The sequence below is a fragment of the Zea mays genome, chromosome 10 (assembly GCF_902167145.1).
Source record: "Zea mays cultivar B73 chromosome 10, Zm-B73-REFERENCE-NAM-5.0, whole genome shotgun sequence".
Lineage (NCBI taxonomy): Eukaryota > Viridiplantae > Streptophyta > Magnoliopsida > Poales > Poaceae > Zea > Zea mays.
The window spans coordinates 125,741,422-125,749,217 of record NC_050105.1 but is presented as its reverse complement, the minus strand read 5'-3'; the positions used below and the strand labels follow the sequence as shown (position 1 = coordinate 125,749,217).

At 42.4% G+C, this 7,796-nt stretch overlaps 1 long non-coding RNA gene across 2 annotated transcripts; it reads left to right on the top strand.

Moving 5' to 3' along the window:
• The first annotated feature begins 3,863 nt into the window (after positions 1 to 3,863).
• LOC103641736 (uncharacterized) lies at positions 3,864 to 5,302 on the top strand. 2 transcript variants are annotated; one of them, XR_560475.2, is made up of 3 exons: positions 3,864 to 4,046; positions 4,762 to 4,847; positions 5,038 to 5,302. It is a non-coding gene; the product is annotated as an uncharacterized lncRNA (long non-coding RNA). The 2 variants fall into 2 exon arrangements; XR_002265609.1 differs by lacking the exons at positions 3,864 to 4,046; positions 4,762 to 4,847 and adding an exon at positions 4,859 to 4,962.
• The last annotated feature ends 2,494 nt before the right edge of the window (positions 5,303 to 7,796 follow it).

Below are 7,796 nucleotides of genomic sequence, written 5' to 3'. Positions count from 1 at the left end.
CAGTTCTCCTCCGCGCGCTGGCAACCGCTCCTCGGTCCCGCTCGACTCGCTCCTGCTCCACCTCATCGCGCCCACCCCCGCGCCGCGGCGGTCGCACCAGACGCCGACGCCGCCCCACTCCTTCCTCTCCCCCGCCGCACTCCTTCCTCTCCCCCGCAGCCCGTCACCTTCCTCCCCCGCACCCGCCGTAGGTTTCGCCATGCTAGAGCGCAGCGACCGCTGATGGATCCCGCGATTCCCGCCTGCCCCTGTCTGCCCCCGCCGCACACCTCCACCGTGCTCCTTCTCCGCCATGGATCTCGCCCATACGCCAGCGGATCTCGCCATTCCCCTGTCGTGCCCCTAGCCATCTTGATTCGTGCCTCTGCCCCGATATCCAAGCTTCGACGAACGCCATTCTAGGTTGTCCCTGCGGCCGGCCCCGCCTCTGCTATCCTCACCCCACCCCCGCGATTCCGCCATGGATCTCGCCCGCCAGCGGATCTCGTCCTTCCCTCGCCGTGGCCCCAGCAGCATATTTTCTCCAGGCCAGCCAGCCATAGTGCCCCACCGGGCACCGGGCCACCACACCACGTCTCTCTCTCCTAACAAAGAGGAGACGGGGAAGAAGAAAACCTCGCGCGGGGGAGGCGCGAGAGGAATCGCGGGGGCCGGAGGAGCAGCAACCGGTGGAGGTGGCGTGCGCGGTGGCTGTCCGAGGTGAGCACTCCGCTTCCCCATGACCGGGCTCGCTTGCTCGCTCGGCCGGTGGAGGTGGCGCGCGCGGTGGCCGTCCGAGGTGAGCACTCTGCTTCCCCACGACCGTGCTCGCTTGCTCGCTGGGAATTGGGTTTCGGACCGCGGATGGGGGCTCTAGATGCGGTCGGTGTTCGATCCGGGTTGCACGGATTTCCTGCTGGATTAGTTGTGATTTGTCGTTTAACAATTTAGCAGGACTTGTCTGTTCTGATGTGTTTTCGACGGCAACATTCATCTCTTGTTGTTATTTCAAGATTCATGACGTCAGGCCTTAGTTATTAGATGTGTTGTTGTCTGTTTCTTACTTAAATTTGGTTTCTCAAGTTCATCACCTCAGGTCATAACTCACAATGTTTGTAGCTACATACTATGTGTGTTCCAGGTGTTCCAATGCATCAAACAAATATTTCTATTTCACTGCCCTGGAATTGCCTTTTACCATACATGTGTACTGTGTACATTTCAGGAAGTCCAATGTTTCAGATTATTTTCGGTGTATTCTAATTTTTCAAGAAGTTAGGATCACTTTATGTGCTCCAGGGATTGGTCTTGCTCGAAATTAGCTTGTAATAAATATTCAAATAGAAAGTTTTTTTTAAAGTAACAAGTTCCACATGATTGCTTGCAGGGAAATCGAGCCATAATGGAGCGATCATAGGAGGCATTGTGGGAGGTGTAGCCTTCATGTTTCTTGTTGGGCTGCTCACTTTCTTATTGGTACGGCGTTCTAGAAAGACAAAGCCTCGCAGAGGTAATTTTGTTAAGTCTAGCATTTATCAGACTCGCAGTGTGATGATTTTTTTTGTGTAATTTTCCAATGGAAGTATAAACTATGTCAGATATCTCTGCTGTTTGCCATGAAATTCTCTTATTACAGGGTAATCAAGTTAAGTAAACTAACGCATGTCAAATGTTTCTTTCACGAGAACACTGCCCAATGCTATGCCCCTATTGTTCTGTGTTGCATCAGCATGTTTACCTTTATAACCAATAGTTGTCAAACATATTATTGATACAAACTAAACTTTCTTTTTTGGCTATTCCTCTCTTATGAAACCTGCTGAATGATAATGGCCTAAGAAGTTGGGTTAGTACATTAATGAATAAAAACAGAAAATTAGTTTTCTTTTACATAACCAACACCTTTAAATAGCGACCATACTCTGGTTTCTTCCTTAAATAAAATTTGTGTCCATTTATCTTTGCTGACTCCAAATCTTCCTGAGCAATGCCTTACAACAGTTTACTGTATATGACTATTGTAGAACCACAGTAAAGTAAAAGCCAATTTGATGCATGATCTAGGTAAAACTGAGTTTGTTCATTTTTGCTCACAACAGCATGACAACTTACAAATTTTCTTAGTCTCAAAGATATATTATGTATAAAATGTATTGTAGTTCATCTATGATTCTTTTATATCTGTTTAATATGCAAAAAGTATAACGAAGTCCTGTGTTTAAAAATAAAAAAAGTTTCGTCTCTGTATTTTGTAATTGCATAGGCTTGCAGAAAGTCAATTGGAGAGCTGATCAAACTCTATTGCTTATTTGTTTTTACATTTTCATGTCTGAATGTATTATCTTTTAGGAGATATACTTGGAGCAACAGAATTACAAGGCCCAACAAGTTTCCACTACAATGATCTTAAGGCTGCAACCAATAATTTCAATGAGAAAAGTAAACTCGGTGAAGGAGGTTTTGGAGATGTATATAAGGTATGCTGGTCATCTAATTTTCATCCTCCGTCGAAATTTGCTGATTGTACGCAGCTTTAGAGTAACTAGAAAACTTATAGTGAATAAAATTTTATAAGGAGTGCTTTTCATTTCTGACAGAGTTTGCTGAAAAATGGGAAAACAGTTGCAGTAAAAAGGTTAATAGTAATGGAAGCTAGCCGGGCCAAAGTTGACTTTGAAAGTGAAGTGTGGTTGATCAGCAATGTTCATCATCGGAATCCTGTCCGGCTTCTTGGTTGTTCTAGAAGTGCCATTCATCTCTTGTTGTTATTTCAAGATTCATGACGTCAGGCCTTAGTTATTAGATGTGTTGTTGTCTGTTTCTTACTTAAATTTGGTTTCTCAAGTTCATCACCTCAGGTCATAACTCACAGTGTTTGTAGCTACATACCATGTGTGTTCCAGGTGTTCCAATGCACATCAAGTATGCCACCATTTATGTGAAAGAGATGGAGCATATTAATTTTAGTTAAAACATTTTTTGAAAATTGTAGTTAAACATTTCTTGCATTGGCTACGTTGGTATGTGTAATTTCTTATAAGTGATCTCTTCGGTTAGATGGAGCTCCCTAAGTGACTTAATATTGTGAAGAATGAGAATCAAGGAGCTCCCTCCTTATGATCCTGATGGTACTACATCAGGGCCAAAGGATCTTGTCTATTTGACAAAATCATTTACTAGCACACACTTCAATGTCCAGATTATGCACTTCTATCAGTTTTTAATTTTCTTCTCCTGTAGCGTCCATTGCAAGGAAGATCTACCAGAGGCAAGACATTGGTGTGGGTGGCTTTCAGAAGATTTACGGTGGCTGCACCTCAAGCGCTTCAGCAAGGTAATTGTGCCTGATTCGCCCCCTTTCCCATTTGATTCGACGATATAAGCCTACAACAGATGGTCGTGCACTGTGGTAGTCGGCAGAGACGAGCTTCTGCGATTGCATCGGATTGCCACATGGGACCATCGTGCTATGTTACTCTTTGGTTATACCAGCAAACTTTTCTCGCCTCTGGCTTTCTATCGTTCGACTCATACTTAGCGACATGGGAATAATCCATTTTTTCGTGGTATTGTGAGGTTGCTCAATTTCTGGCTGCAGGTGGAAAGCGCCAACAAGTACGAGACCTTGCTGGAGGTGGTTTAGGTGATGACCGACCTGAAGCTGATCATCAAGCAGGCCTACATTTCCTCCGACGACGAGTGCTTCATGAACGGTGAGTGGCGCTGCCTCCCCCTGCTGTCTTTAGGAAGTTAAGATAGGTTAAAGGAAGATGGAACCTTTCTGGGGTGATGCAAAGCCTGACTTTTACTTGGACTGTGTAATATTTCTATTTTCTTTCCTCCCCCCTCCCCCGAACCTGATGTGTGATGTGTGTGGGCCTTTGCTTCGCCTTTCTGCAGGTACTAAACCAACTTTTATTCATGTTGCTTTCTAAATATATTGTGTCTATGTATCTACATATAAATTATGTTTACTAAGCATGTACTGTTTTCGAGTACCAGGTTATATACTTATAGAGTGTGGATACATGTTTGCAATAGCTCCAGATCAATTGCAAATGAACCTTGTGAGACATCTCCTCTCTGGCCCAACTGCTTCATACTAAGACACATTATTTTTAGTTTACTTTTTATTAGCTTTTTTGCTTACAATCCTGTGAAGTGTGGTGTCAACAGCGGAATGATGTATCCTTGCAAATAATACTTGTTAAAACATTTTGTTAACTTTCTAAAATTGTCAATATTTCTTTGGTTCCTGACAAATACATTGGTCTATTTACTACTGATTTTAGAGTTTTCTATTTACTAATACACCCATATAGGGCAGAGCTTAGTTGGGTCTGCCGTCTGCCCTGGTTCCACGGACATGAAAGAGAACTCTATCAATTTGTGAAGATAATTTTGTGAATCACTTGAAGTTTTGACTGCTTGTATCGTACTTGACTGCCTGGTTTCAGTTTATTTATTATGATCTTTGCGTCACCAGTGCTTTACCCATACTACTCTTGAATTGGCATACCTTGATTCTAATGTAATTTATTTTAGCCTAATTTGTGTGAATCAATGAATTTATAGACTACTGCTATAGGCTGATCCATTATAGCTGAGAACTCATTACTCCTAATTGAAGTTAAAATTGAGTTTTGTAGTTAGTTTCACTGTTGCAGACTGATAATGTGTAACATCTTATGAGTTTTGATTATTGAAGATTCTTCTTGGTCTTTATTATTAAAGAATCCATTTTGACATGTTTAGGTGTTTTTTATTACTTCTGTTCTCCAGGTTGATATCGTGATTATTCACGGCATTGTCTTATTGGATGATCTTGACAAGGAGCTCATCACTTATGCCATTAGAGTTCGCTAATGGTATAGCTGGCACTTTCCAAAGCTCATCAAAATAGTTTTAGATAATATTTAGTATGCCAAAGCTGTGAAGGTGATGGGCAACAGAGCTAATGCAATCAACCTTGACTTCTCAGATGTAATTGTTGACATCTATGTATGATCTCCTTGACTACTATGGGAACTGTTTAGTGAGAAACTATATTTTTTTTAGATATTGTCTGATGAAGAGCTAGAAACATATCTAAAGGTGATTGCAGTAATATCCATGGGAACAGAAGTTATTGAACATGACTTGTTAAATATCAGAGAGCTATATGATCATGTGTTGGCCCTACTATATGACTATTTAAGAAGCAAGATGAACACTATCACCCCAATTCTAACAGCACTGGTGGGTGAATCAGTTGGTGCCATATTGTGCATGGTGGAAGTTTGGTAAACTTGGCCAAGCAACCTGGTAGCATAATTTAAATACTTGGTGTAGAGAAGGTTTGTTATTGCTTATGAATAATTCTGGAATCTTGTAATTTTTAGCTCTTTTTTTGGTGTGTATCTGAACCTTATGTGCATCAATGCTTAGTATGACATAAGTAAACGTTACTTATTTGCTTATGTTGTCTGCTAAAACAGTCTAACATCTTGTAAATCATGTGGATTTCATATTTGTTACTTATTTCTTTTAATTGGTTGTTTACTAATAATGTTGTAGTGGTTTTACTTGATGGCGTGCGTCAACTTTATTTGCCGATGTTGTCTGCTATAATTTGCTTTCTCCACTAAGAACTAAAGGTTATGTTTCTCTACAGGATTTATTCAGAGCTCTAAAGAAAAGCATTCTACACCCAAGTATGGGCTCATCTACCATGCATCCTCAATTGGGAAGGCTTCTCAAAAGCATAATGGAAAAAATCTCGGTCTCTATCTGCAAAAGCTGCTCTTGCTATCCGATAGGATGCCCTTGGTGTTGATGAGGACAACTCCATTGGCACTAAGAGTCGACTCAAGGTACGTGAACTGTGGAAATAATTTTACTTTTCATAAATTGTATTTTGTATGGTATAGATGGCCTTGTGACATGTTACTACTGAACAACTTGAGACACAGCTTCAAATTATTGAAGGTTTGTGTCTAACTCATCTTAGTTTATCTTCTGCTACCTGTTGGGCGTTTACATTGCAATCCAGTGTGCTTTGTTTTCATTTCCGTTTCTCAAGTGAGCAAATACATCTTGCACTGATGTTAGCGGTTCTTGTGTGGAAGTGAAATCATACCAATCTAAAGCCGGAGTGTTTAGAAGTATTGTTTTAGCTGATTTTTGTATTGCTCAGAACATAACAAACTTCCTGATAATTTGCTTGTTAGGATCAACAAACGATCTGCCAACGGTGGATTCCATGCTTAGAAATAGTTGTACCGTTAGGATTAATATATGGTTCAGACTTTGAGAATCCAGACTTGAACCTAGAAGGTAAATAGTTGGGTTTTGGAAAGCTTTTTTATTAGAAATAAATTTCTTTTGTGAATTATTAGTTCACTTCATTGATATGCTTGTCATAGTATAAAATGCAGGTGCCTAGCTAGCACGCCACACTACATGTCCAATCCTGCCAGTTTTGTGTGCTCACAATCTCACATTGCATGAGCAGGTCGTGACGGTTGGGCTGGAGAGCACGCTGGTAGCGGAGGACCTCAACGACTGTGCCTTTGTCTATGGCTTCCTTAGCTTCCTGGACAAGATCTCTTGCGTAATCATCCTATTTGTCTTGGAATTGTACGGAGCTAAGTGACTTTGACAAAAATCCTCGAAATTTTGTGTTTTTTCTACTGGAAGGCTGACAACTGATCGGGCGGGCGCAACACATCCTTCTTCCGCTGCAAACACGAATGAGATGTAGCGAGATGAGGGGACACGGTGAGCAGGTACGAGATGGGCCTGATCTCCTCATACTTCACCGCCCTCTCCCTGGTGGTCACATCCATTCTGAGGCTATAGGTCACCACTCCGACAGCCATTGCAATGGAAGCCCCACTGCTTGTCTGACAAACTGAAGAAACCGGTGAGTGTAGATGTCGATCGGGTTGGAAGAAAGAAGAAAGAAATGTGCATCCTCTTCAATTAGTTTCAATTAGATTTGAAAGCAGGTCACTTTGTAATAGTATGTGCCTTGTCGTCGTGTTGGCACAACACATATGTGTATGATGTAGTTACGTATAACTCAAGATTCTCATTGCTATGCTTTATTATACCAACGAAGTTCAGATGTTTGGATATTTCTAGCTTATTAGGGTCTGATGTGGAACATGTTTAAACAAATATATCAAATTTGAATAATGTCAACATGTGTGATATATAGAAACTATAGCAACACATGAGCCACATTAGATTTTGTCATTAAATTTTCTTGTTACAACTTATATAATATACAACATTTTGAATGATGCTAACAAAAGAAGAATAACAATTAATGTTTGTACATATTGGTTCCGTAGCAACGCACGGGCATACACCTAGTATAGAAAGAAGGCGGGTCGAATGGAACGGGCGGAGGGAGGGGTGCACCTGCACTTGGCAAGTGCGTGCTACCACGTGCCGTGCATCGATGGGTGTCCCCTTCGTAATCGTTAACAGCGCGCCGCCGCCTATGCTAGTGAGGTGCGCTTCGCTCGCCCGCGGCGGCCGGTCAGGCTACTTCTCCTGCGCAACAGCGCAGTGGCAGACTGGCAGCCATGTAGCCCATAGTTCGAACCCACGGCCGCGCACAAGGCGACTAGCCCACGGACATAAGAACCAACGTTCTTGGGTCAGTCTCTTTAGGCCCATTTTGAGGAACGGGCACGGACTTTGTGGCCACGAAGCGGCCCATTCTCCCAGAGTCAAGTCCAATTTCAACGCAAAACTCAGACAAGTTTTCTTTCTTCTCTCCCAAGTCCCAATCCACAAAAACTGTCTACGGGCCCACGTGCCATGAC